General features: G+C 37.0%; 1 protein-coding gene across 12 annotated transcripts in view; it reads right to left on the bottom strand.

The window, feature by feature from the left end:
- Window positions 1–13,177, bottom strand: part of SUPT3H (SPT3 homolog, SAGA and STAGA complex component) — a 307,173-nt gene that overhangs the window by 100,050 nt on the left and 193,946 nt on the right. The window lies entirely within an intron of this gene.

The raw sequence follows: 13,177 nt of genomic DNA, 5'->3' as shown, positions 1-13,177 counted from the left end.
TCTCAGGGATGAAGGCTGAGGCGAGAGAGGTGCTGAGCAGCCTGCCCTGACTGAGGGGCACGTTTAAACTGAAGCACATGAGCCCTCTGCCCACGTGCTTACAGGTGACCAGACAAATACAACGCTCTCCTGGATCGAGGCCAACACGTTCTGCACTCTGCAGAACTGAACCCACGTGCATTTAAATTGTGAAATGAATAAATTCCATCACATTGAAGATGTGTCAGATGGAGAAGAGCATTAAAATGCCCCTTCCCACTCTCAATACACAGTAACAAATAAGTGGTAAATGTATCTGTTTCTATTTTTTTGACTGTTAATGAATGCTTGAGTTTTTATACTTCTGAACACCTCCGGAAAAGGAAGGAAATTAGACTGAATTAGAGCTTGTTCAAGAAAAACACCTTAAAATGTTCACTGTTGCATTTAAGAATGTATTTCACATGGGGTCCAATGACAACCAAAAGAGTGTATCTCAAAAGAGACAAGGTATGAAACCATAAACATTACACACACCCTCCACATTACACACACCCTCCACATATATATGATGCCATAATTGAATCATGGTTGAAGCAGCACTGAAGTTTGTGGTCAGGTTTGAACACGTGCTTGAGCTCTGCTTACTTCAACAGAGCAGGGGGTGATTTTCACAAGGTAAGCATTTAGTCTCCACAAGAGATTAAATCCTTCCCGTAATGAGAGGCAGGAAGCAGTAGTCAGATTAAAAGGAATGATTATCCTTGTCAGAAGCAGACAACTTACTTCAATCTCTCAATCAAGTAGATTGTCTTAAACAACAAGGAAATGAATGTAACTGTCTTTGAAACTATAACTCAGTGACTAAATCATCACACCTGGTAAGAACAGTCACTGTGGATACAAAGTGGGATCAGGAGTGGCTGATGGCACCAACACTGTACTTATACAACTCAAGAAACCATCCATAAAGTAGGTAAAGCACAGGTGTGTCCACACCAAGGACAAAAAACAATAGGGAAAATCCACATGCACACGCAACAGAAATTTTGCTCTGACTCCCTGTGCACTTTCACATTCGATGAAATGGAAATCGCAGAGTTCTTTAATCTGATTTAATGGAAAACCAAAGGGATACTGGTCAGTCGATTTGGAGACATATGTTATCTATATAAGCTGCATTTGGCCTAAGCAATTCTCAAAAAGAAAATAAAATTAGTACTTCAAATACACAGTTTCCTCCTCTGTTTTCTGCCTTTTAGGTCACTCTTCTATGACAGTTCAATCCATCACTTAGAGGTCAGGTTGACAGTCAACATATTCAATTTAGCTGTAAACTGAACTACAAACTGACCAGAAACACACCTGGATAGTCCTTCTTTTCTTCTTTTCTCTATCCAGTCAATCATTTCCACTGTATTTGGACTTTTAGTCACCAGGATAGAAACTGTTCTACTTAGGCATTTTCCAGTTCTATGCACACTTCTGGCATCTTTGACTACATTTTCTGGAGTTGCCATTTCAGGTTACTAAAAATTTTCAGTTAATCCATTCCATCAAGACATTAAGGAAGTCTAGACTGAGTTTGTACCCTTTAAAAATAATTTTCACAATGCATGCTGCAAAACTTCAACCCATTACAGAGCTCAATTTTGCCTTCGAATTGATTCAGCCAAACTTCTGAAAATAGAAGGCATCACCAAAATCATCTAATCTGAACTTCTGCATAGCACAGGACACTTCTCACAAAATTCATCCTAGAAATGGCAGTCTTAGATTCCTTGTGTAATTTTACTGTATGCTTTAGAAAAGCATCTAATTTGGGGTTTTAGTTTTTCACATAGTAAGAGATTACATCTTCAAATAATTAAAAAAGCTAATTTTTTATGCAATGTGGTTTAAATTCTGTAATAATTTGTCTCTCTGGCAGTCAGAAATTACTATTTGGGTACTACCAGATAATAAGGAAATAATTTAACCTGAGGTGGCTCATCAAACAGACTGAGCTTGTCTATAACAATCCTCCCTCTAGAAGTCTCTAGTCCAACCTCCCAGCTTAAACGAGGACTCTTGCCCAAACCACTGGAATTCAGCTATGGCTTTCTCTAGCAAAGTCTCAAACATCACCAAGGACAGAGATTTTATGGCATCCATCATGTACTGATGCACAGGGTTACCCTGTCCCAGATGCAGAAACTCAAGTGAGGTTCTGTTGGTTCAACTCGGAGAGTTTTCAGGACCTGTGTGGCCTGAAGCTCCATCAAGCAGTGTGGAGCTGCTCTTAATTTAGAACCATCAACAGATCTACAGAACGTGTATTCTGCCTTTTTGGCCACATTTTGGTCCACACCGTTGATGAAGATATTGAACACTGTGGGCCCCAGTATCAATACTGGGATATCCCTTTTTTTTCTGTTGCCACCTGTATGTCAAGCCTTCACAATCAGCAGTCCCAGGGATTTAAAACCCCTTGCAAAAACAAGGAAGGCATGGAAAAACAAAATGACATGACAAAGAAAAAAGGCATGTAGAAATTTGACAAGGATACTTTTACTTTTACTGACATTCCATAAGGTAATATGGGAACTGTAAAACCAGATTCATCCCAAGAGCAGTTATGTTTAAATTAAATGATTTAGCAATGGCTACTCTCAGCAGATAAGACTACAAAGCTCTGAAAATCCATACTGTCAAAGGCTACAAGTTTCATTAAAAGTATTACAAGTTTCTTTATAAGTGAAAAAACTCAAAAGTTTTATTAAAAGAGAGGTGCTGCTGAGGGATTTTTCCAATAAAGTCTAAATTTCTCATTACAAGTTGTCTACAGTAGTTGTCTAAACACTGGACTTAACGTTATTCTTAAATACTAAAAAAATACTTACAATTGCTGTCTCTCTGTATGAATATTTTTAATTTAGTAAAATTACCTACACATATGTGAAATAAAACTGTTTTCTGCCTTCAATTCTGTCTTTAAAGTAATTCTTTCTTCAAGGTGGATTCTCATGCGATGCTCTAAACCACCACCAAAGAAAACAGTGATTGTCATAAATGACTGGACTCTATTTTCTTCCTAACGCATTTTAACAAAAAAAACCCCCACCACATCCTGGCATGGAACCTCACAGTTCAAGGGATAAGGAGAGCCATTCCATCAGTCCTACCAGTGTTGGAATAGTCTATAAATAACCAGCTAATGCAGGAGAAATGAACAGAGGGATAGCACTATTGTATCATCTTTAAGGAAACACCCAAGCAAAAGAAAACAGCAGATCATCTTTCCTCTTCACATCTCAGCATCACAAACAGTACTTTTTTTCTCTTACACCATCCCTGCTTTGAAAAAATGTAATGTTCCCTTACCTTTGCATTTCTAAGGTATATTTTATAAACTCAAAATGAATCAATAACATGAAATAAAAAGGGAGAAGAAAGAGAAAGAGAGAATGAGCACATCACTGTGAACACAGAATGACTCCAGGCCAAAGGAGTTTAAAGAAAATGGTATTCAGTATTGGAGAAGAAGTCACAGAAACTTTAAGTTAAAATAACTTTATCTGTAAGTAATGCTTTCTTTTAAACCTAAAGAATACTCACTCATTCTTTTTTTCACAGTCTTTGGGGGTTTTTTTTCAACTATTTTTTCTTGAAAACAAGAAATGATACAGGATGTTCTAACTGAGAAACAACTTCAATTTTATGCAAGTGAAATTTTCCAAATTCTGTTGTTGGAAAGAGTAGCAAGTCACTCCAACAGGACTGAAGTCCTCTTTCATCAGTATAAAAGCCAGTTTGCTGGGAATCTTTCCTACATGAAGAAACAGTGAAACTCCTGATGATACACCACCTTGAAGCAATCTCAGCTGGAAAGCAGACACAGTAAGTTACAGCAATGACACTGCTCAGCTGGTTTATCAAAAGAATTAAAAATAGATAGTTTTTACTCCCTCTCTAGTAGTACCAGTCACTCTAAGCAGTTAAGAAGCTGACTTATGTGGTGTATAGCAGAGTTAAAATACTTTGCCTGCTTTCCTTGGAACATGCTGAAGGATGCAGTAGATAGGACCTGGCACAGTAAACGTCTGCTTAGTCTTCCAAAAATGTGTTGCATTATATCTTTCTTTCAGTACAAAAAAAACTAAAAAGGGAAAGGAAAGAAAAGGTAAAGAGTTGCATGTTGTCGCCTCCCATCCAGGATGAAAAATAACCTTATTTTTTATTCCATTTTAAAGCTTTCACACTTGACATACAAAGCTCTTTGTGTGGGGGGAAGGCAAGAGGCCAAACATTAACTTGCTTACCGACTGCTCCGTGTTTGGAGGAAATGTGCCGAGGAGCTGCTAAACTGGAACATCTGAGAAACATTGGAGGCATGGCTGGACACCCCTGTGTTTGGCAACAATGTTAAGGATGAAGGCTCTGGCTTCCCAAGCCACTCACATATTCATCTTGTGGCGTGATTTCCTGATTCCCTTTGCTCAAGACCTCTCATTGTGTGCCTATCACAGCTTCCAAGTAGCCAGGTGGCTACACCAGGGAAGAGTAAAGCTGCCCTGCAATGGCTGATATTACCAAAATAGTATGTTAAATAATTTATTTTTTATTTACACTAGAGAATAACAGGGCACTGTGTGCTCTACCTGAGAGCTCTGGGGTTGGAGGACAAAACCAGCAGGGTGATGGAGGCCCAAACTGCAGGGTGGTTGTAGGGCCACAGAGATGCTCCGAGGGCTGGAGCCCCTTTGCTCTGGAGACAGGCTGGGAGAGCTGGGGGTGTTCACCTGAAGAACAGAAGGATCCAGGGAGACCTTAGAGCCCCTTTCAGTGCCTAAAGGGGCTCCAAGAAAGCTGGAGAGGGACTTGAGACAAGGGCCTGGAGTCACAGGACAAGCGGGAATGGCTTCAAACTGACAGAGGGCAGGGTTAGATGGGATATGAGGAAGAATTTCTTTCCTGTGAGGGTGGTAAGGCCCTGGCACAGTTGTCCAGAGAGAAGTTGTGGATGTCCCATCCCTGGAAATGTTCAAGGCCAGGTTGGATGGGACTTGGAGCAACCTGGTCTACTGGAAGGTGTCCCTGCCCATGGCAGGGGCTTGGAAAGAAATGGCCTTTTAAGGTTCCTTCCAAACCAAACCATTCAGTTTTTCTGTGAAAAATTACCTAGATTAAAAAAAATAATCTGAGAAATAAAGTAAAAGGTAGCTCAGTATTGAGGTGTTTACAAAATATGCTGAAAATACACTTTTAGTCTTCTGTATCTTGACATTATCTGAGATTATCACTATCTGAAGACTTTTGTTACATAAAGGCAAAAAGTATTTACTCTTCTGAGAATCACTTGAATTAGTAAGCAAAGAAAAAAAGGAGTTTAAGCTTCAAAGTTCTAGCTTACTCAGAGTTTTATACAGAAAATAAAAATGCCACTTGGGGAAAGGTCAATAGCTTTTGTAATGTAATACCTGATTTGGCTATAAAGTACACACATACAGGGAATTTTTTTACCCACCCCTTATAGAACATACCATACATTCTGTAGCAACCATTAAGCTGAACAAGTCCACATAGCAAACTTGAGGCTTTTGACATAATACTGGTTTTGAGTGCCCATGTGTTTAGTGCAAAGTGCCCAATATTAGAAGAAAAGATGAGGTCTTTTTCTGGCAGACCAAGGTGATCTCAATTTTAATGTACGTTCACAGTAAAAACAGTTTTGCTTTTTTCTCTACAATATTTTTAACCTCATTCCCTGCAATAAACAGAGTTTAAGACCTTAAGAACCTTAAAAATCCTAATTGTTACAGAGATTTTAAGGATATACAACTGTAAAGGACAAGGAAAAAAACCTGTGTATGATTACAAATATTAAATATTAGTTAAAATATGATTTTAAAATAAAATTATAATTCTTTATTATAGAAAATTGGTGATTCTCTGTCCAGGGACAAAAGATGGGATTCACTTGAAGAACTGAAGATATCTACAGTATCCTAATTAGTCATCCAAAGTCGCTTTATAGTAAAAAAAGTATTACACACTTCAAGTGAGCAGCTTCATCTTAAACTCACTGTTTAAAATATCAGATGAATGACATCTGTGAATTTATCTGAAGTTCACCTACTGTGGGTATCACCAATGGAGCCCTGGGGACACCAGTTTAGGTCTGCAAATCCACGGCACAGACATCCTCAGAAAAGCAGGATGAATCCTCCTCTATTGAGTGAGGAGTGAAGAACAACATCACCAAGAGGGCAACTTCCATTTCAGGGCCAAGCAAAAGCCCAGACTAAAGGATGACTCAGTAAATTTGGTTCCTGCTCTGAGCTCAAAGCAATTCAAGTCCAAACAAAGGCGGCTTTGTACCCAGTGTGTGTTAACTCCATTCATCTCCCTCAAACTATGAAACGTGTAATCTAACAAAGTATGTGCAGATAAAGGGGGGGAAGGGAGCTGGCAAGACTATTTAAGATTATGTAAAAATTTCAAGAGAATTATGAAGAAAGAAAGCAAATGAAATTGCACAGACAATAACAAAATGAGTGGATTAATTCCCAGCAGTCATGATCTCATTGCTTAAGGAATAAATAAAACTGACCTCCTGAGAGGGACTTGTTGCCCCTGTAATACTTCGCCCTTAAACATATGCAAAATCTACACATACTGTATTCATTTGAAACAGTTCCATATCATAGCCAAATTCCTTGTCCAAATTTATTACTGCTAGTCTGAAATGTGGAGCTGGAACCTGGAAACGAAACATTTCCATTTCATGGAATATCTTTGATTTCTACAGGAAAATATTTTTTTCTTCTATAATAAGTATCATAGTGAATTCTGTAAAACTATGTGTTAAATTTATGGCTATCTTCTACCAGTGCTTTCCAAAAAACATAAAATAATTCTGAATAAACTATGCTACTAAATAAAAAAAGTTATGGGAGATATATTTATATATTAATAAACCAAGACTACTGACTTCCCTCACTTTTCTGGTTGAGGACATTGTAGCACTTTACTGTGGTTTCCATCTGGCTGTACATCAAAAACTTGACATACCACGTTAATATTAGGATACCTTTATATCTTATGGATAACATTCCTCTGAAAATTTATCCTGACTCTGTATCCATTCATAAATGAGGTTTATATAAACAGCTTTAGCATCTCACCAGTAAACCCTCCAGTCATCAAAACACTCATCACTGCAACATCTGGAGATACAGAGAGCAAAGCAGACCCATTTGCATAATTAATTTTACTTTTTTTGTCTTAGTGGCAGTCAAAACCAGCCATTGTACTCTATTTTTTAAATATTTGTTTTAGCTGACTTGCTGTTTGGACTCATGTCCAGAAATTCATGAAGTAGCTTTTGCTTCAAGGCTTCCTCACCATCCTAGGTGTGGAACAGGGTTGGAGGATCCAGTCCTGCTCCTACTGATCCAAATGGAATGGCACAAGGTGAAGGGGGTTATTTCCACTCAAAGTTAACCAGGCAATCAATCCTACACATAACCAGCTTCAGTGAAACCCAATGCCCAGACATATTCTATCTATTCACCCAGCTACAATATGTCCAGAATTACTTTATAGCCATGACTTTTTAAGAAATACATCCAGTAAAGTTTGTTAAACTGAGCTGCAGGTAAGTTTGGGAACAGCTGGAGACCAGCCTCTCATTCACTGGCTTTAACTGAGAAATGCAAGCAAGAGAATAAACCTAATTTAGAAAAAAATTGCATGGCAAAACTCTGCCCCGTTAATAGCCATCACCATTGTAAAATGACATTTGAGAGTTTGGCTACTGTTAAACGAGAAATGAAGGAGGAGGAAGTCCTCAAAAGAATTGTTCTTACACACTTTTTGTTGAAAAGGAAAGAAAGGAAGGTGAACCCACGGTACACACTAGTGAGCAATAACTGTGATGAAATTCATTGTATCACAGTACAGCTCTGTGGAGCAGCTCTGCTGACTGACACTGAAATGCCCTCCCAAAGCTTCACTATAAAAGGATGACCAAAACAAGATTAAAGAAAACTTTGACAGAAATCTGAGTAAGTTTCAGACCATATGAACAATACAAATTAATTTGAATCCTGTTTCTTATTTTTAATCATTATAATTCTGTATTTTCCCTTCCCCTTAATAAAACAGACTTGACTCATATTCATTCCCAGTAGAACAGCCAATTCTCACAGTACCTGCCATTCTTTGGTATATCACCATCCTTCAGAAGAAATTACCATTCTGTGCAGGAGGTTCACAAGCAATACAATCCTACAGGCATATCCATGCAGGCATCCTTGGCAAGTGATGCTTTTTATGTTATTTTAATTGGAGCAGAATGAAAAGAGTTTATAATTAAAAATGTGGGTGCTTTTTTCAGTTATGCTGTTTCTTCATTTCATTTCTTTTTAAAAAACAACTTTCAAAATAATGGCAGAACATACATGCACAAACAAAAAATTCAAGGCACAAAATTTTTGCTTTATGTACAAGTAATTTAGTGTGCATTTAGATCAATCCAGTTCATAAATCTGAATTTGGTCTTACAAATTATAGATGAAACTGGCTTTATAATCTCCCCAGCAGAGCTTCCATTAACATAACAGCTGTAGGATTTCACCCTATGAACACTCCTAACTTTAGGTTACACCTAGAATAAATGGTTATCATTCTCTTGTCAAAGGAAAGCAGAAAAATGGGCTCTCAAAATGGGACACGGATGCTCTATGGGATGGACCCAGCACAAGACACCAATCTGTTTTTTAAAAGGAAGGCCACTCATTCATTAATTCACATAACTTATTTACTAAAAAAATGAGTAGAACATTTTAGCTCAGGCATTTTCCACGACAAATCCAAATCTGTCAACTTTTATGATGAATTTGTGTAAGTGTATTCATGAATGTCTTAAATGAAAACATTAAAAATAATTAGTTAGAATAAAAATACATGTTATTAAGTGTACGGAGATGTTCAGTCTTGGCATGTGACTTGAGAATGCACAGTTAGATGAATTTACTTTGTCTGTTAGGAGTCCACTGTAACCAGAGAACAATAGAGAGTGGTATTCAAAAATGTATTGCTTCCTTAACCCCAGAAGCATATAGACATTTCTCTACTTGTGGTATTTACACCACTGAATCTAATTCTGTGGTTAGAGCTTTAGTCTTTTGGAAAAGCCTTTCTAATTTGATAATTGCGAGACATGGAACTCCAGATAAAAATCACATCATGAAATTCAGGGAATAAGTGAGTCATACACTGAGTTAGAGGCAATGCTTCCCTTAGACAAACAGTGACCCCTATGAATTGCATATAATCTGCATGTTCCCAGTATAAGAAGGATGTGGACCTGTTGGAGCAGTTCCAGAGGAGGCCATGAAGATGCTCAGAGATGGCTGGAGCATCTCTGCTCTGGAGACAGACTGGGAGAGCTGGGGGGGTTCAGCCTGGAGAAGAGAAGGCTCCAAGGATACCTTAGAGCCCTTTCCAGTTCTAAAGGGGCTCCAAGAGAACTGGAGAGGGACTTTGGACAAGGGCTGGGAGTAACAGGACAAGGGAGGAATGGCTCTAAACTGAAAGGGGGCAGGGTTATATGGGATATTAGGAATAAATTCTTTACTGTGTGGGTGATGAGGCACTGGAACAGGTTGTCCAGAGAAGCTGTGGATGTCTTATCCCTGAAAGTGTTCAAGGTCAGGTTGGACTGGGCGGGGAGCAAGCGGAAGGTGTCCCTACCCATGGCAGGGGGGGTGGAACTCAAAGATCTTTAAGGTCCCTTCCAATCCAAACTATTCTGAGATTCTGTGATTTCTCAAAGCAATTGATAGGAGAGATGTGTCTCAACTCCACAAGCTGAAATTGGCTGCCTTTTGAACAGCCCAGACTTCCTTAACCTCTCACTGTGCCAGGTATGAAGAGTATGGAAAGGAGACCCTAAAAATCACTGTCTGAATTGAAAGGCTTTGAACAAAGGCATTATGCTATTTTTGATTTTAATTGGGACTCCATTCATGACATTGAGAACAGAACTTGGCCTAGTGTGAATATTGCCTTTGTCAAAAGTTAATGATCATGTTTAATATTGTTATTTATTTAACTATGCAAACATTTCTATGCTGCTATTCATTATTGTTTCTTAATTTCTTTAAATACAAGCAAACTTGTCTTCATAGTAGCCTTGTGAGCATTATCTCCACTATATACATGAGAAATAGAACCATAAAAAGATCATTTTCCCAAAGGCAGTTTGTTTAATTGGCAAATGCTTCTTTCCCACCCCCACCCCCCTGCCCCCACTTTCTCTTTTCTCTTTTTAATGCTAGAGAGGAAAAGGAAAACATGAAGATTCTGGGGTTTGGAATTAAGCTAATTTAAACCATCAGCTAATTTGACTAATTTGGAACAATCTATTTAGTTACTCCCTTACACCATGCCCATTGATAAATATACCACAAAATTATTAAGTGTTTACATAAAACCAAAGAAACATATGCTGTCATTAATTCAAAACAATCCTCACCATCCAAAGCCACTACAGGAGTTCTGTTATTAAACATCCCCATTCCCTTCTCTTGAAAAAATAAAGGGAAAACTGAAAAAAAAAAATTTTTGAAATGCATAAAACTTTCGCAGCGATTGCATTTCATTTTGCGTCAGAAGTATAACTAAAACTCTTAGATGATATGTTACTGATGTATCAATTAAAAGCAGAAAATTCAAAATTTTAATTTGTGAACTCAGATTTTGTTATTTTGGTTAAGATCAGAGGAATAATTCTTCGAGACTTTCAAGGCTCAAAGTGAAACTCACTGACTTACGGAAAACTACACAAGCACACGCTGATGTTCTGTTGTAGTAAAACCCCAGTTGGTTCATTGCAAACTTCCAAGGAATTATCTCTTAAATAATCTTGGATCCGTTATAATCTCACCCATTTCACAGCAAAACAAATGACAAAGCTGTTCTGGGGAGCCTCCTTGAGCCATCACAGATTACCTTTAACAGAAGTAATTGTCCTGTGTGTCCTGCTCTCCTCCCCCAACTACAGACCCTTCATGCATTCATAAAAAAATGAGTTACCATGACAATAGTTTTGATGAGAATTTCTTTTTTTTTTTTTAAAATGCTGAGGGGAAGGAGAGCAAAGAGCATCTACTGTACATGGCTTCATTACCATAAACTTTACTGATAGTTTATCCTGTTTCCTAAAGAAAGCAAAAAACCCCCTCCATGTCTCTATTAAAAAGCCATCAGATTTGGTATCCTGGTGACACTTTAAAGAGCACATTATGTGGGAAAACAAAATAAACATTTATTCTGGCAAATGAAAGTGAATTTGGGTTTTGACGTACTTGGCAGAAAGGCAGAATTATATTCATGTAAAGTATGCAGAAAAACTAATATAATATTTAAATATTTGCTTAAGTAATATAGAATTTAAAACAACACATTAGAAGTAACATTTTTGTGAAATATTTTGAAGTTTTTTAGTATAAGACCATGAAAGTAATACTTTCAGCTGAAATTTCAGCTTTCTACAACCTTTGTTATGAACTCTCTTCACTTGTTAAGTGGTAAAGAGTCTTCATCTTCCACTGAGAAATCTTTACTTATTTTTCAAATACAAAGGCAGTTCTTATCCTGAGGGTTTAAACTGATAATGAATATATGCAGTTTTCCAAAGAAACAACCCTTGAGATCTGAATCTTACAAGTACTGCTATAATGAAGCAATGTTAGCACTGTCTCAACCATATCCTACAGCCCTATTCTTCTGTTTGATATACATGCAAAATTATTTTCAAAATCCATTAGTTTGCAACAAGACTTGATTCAGTGAACGTAGACTTTTATATCTCTCAGAAAGTACTTGAATGCTGTATGCCAAAGACCTCTGAAATTCTCAATTATACTCAATAATGTAGCATTAATTAATAAATTGAGTTGGATACTGGATGCTAATTTTAGGTCCAAAAGTAAGGATTTTTATGTGCTGTCTAAATACAGATATATTCCCTTTTGTAACTCTAAATTCATATTAGCTGCACATACCCAAAAAATCACATTTACCAGAGTATCAGAATTATAAATTATTAGGAAATTTCAGGTATGATATTCTGATTTGCTAAGAGTATCTAAAACCATTAATTTATGATTCTACAATTTATTCTATTATTCTATTTATTTATTCTATCTATAATTCTATGATTTAAGAAAAAGCTTTGCCTAATTTTACCTCATTTGGAGAGATACGCATAATTAGAAAATATCTTGAAACATTTTTCAATTACCATAATAATTCACAGCAACAACACCAGACTTCAATGTAACTGTACATTGTAGAAATATGTAGATTTAAAATCTCTCAAAAATAATTCATTTCAATGTAAACTGATTTGTAAATTTAATTATGAACTATTAAGCTAGCTGCTGGGATTTTCAGTTTTGCTAAATCAGCACAGCTCCTCAGAGGCCCATCATAAGAGAGAAGCTACTGTTTATTTCAAATCAGCAATTAAAAGGGATATAAAGAGTATTGAGACTGTAAGATATCAACAAAAGGAAACAGTATGGGGAATTTTACTTTCACTCTTCCTAATTTGCACTGCCTGACACACAATTTTTTACGCTGCATTAATAATGGTTTTTGAACAAAACATTCATCCAGTCTGTTATAGAAATAAATTTAACAGGACACTATTTCCTGTGCACATTCTTAAAATTGCTTACAGTGAAAAGAATCCCTTCCAAAGGAGTCAGCACAATTCAATCCAACATGCAAAATACTTATTCACTTCCAAAAGGGGAAAACAAATAACATATAGAAAGAATGCTCTTTTTTTTTGTTCCAGTTTTATTCCAGTTTTGATTTTTAAAAGGTAGAAAGCCTTGAATTCAAGAACTTTGCATGAGTTCCTCCTGAAAAGGAAGCCACATCTCTAATTCCTGTTCAAAATTAGTTATAAAAACATTAAGTATATGCCATAGTTAAGATTGATATTCTTATTGCTGGCCACTGAAAGCTTTGTAAATATAATCTGAAAATGAAAATTACTTAATTTTGGAATTTGGAGACGTCAAAATCTGTTCATGTCTCTAAGGATTTCTCACATTCCATTTAGACTTTCCTGGAGGTTCAGGCTGAAATGGAGGGTTAGGTGCTTTTAGGGAAGTAGAGGGGTACCAAGATCTATGAA

Source organism: Pseudopipra pipra, chromosome 3, assembly GCF_036250125.1.
Source record: "Pseudopipra pipra isolate bDixPip1 chromosome 3, bDixPip1.hap1, whole genome shotgun sequence".
NCBI classification, from domain to species: domain Eukaryota; kingdom Metazoa; phylum Chordata; class Aves; order Passeriformes; family Pipridae; genus Pseudopipra; species Pseudopipra pipra.
This window is presented reverse-complemented; position numbering and strand designations above follow the sequence as displayed.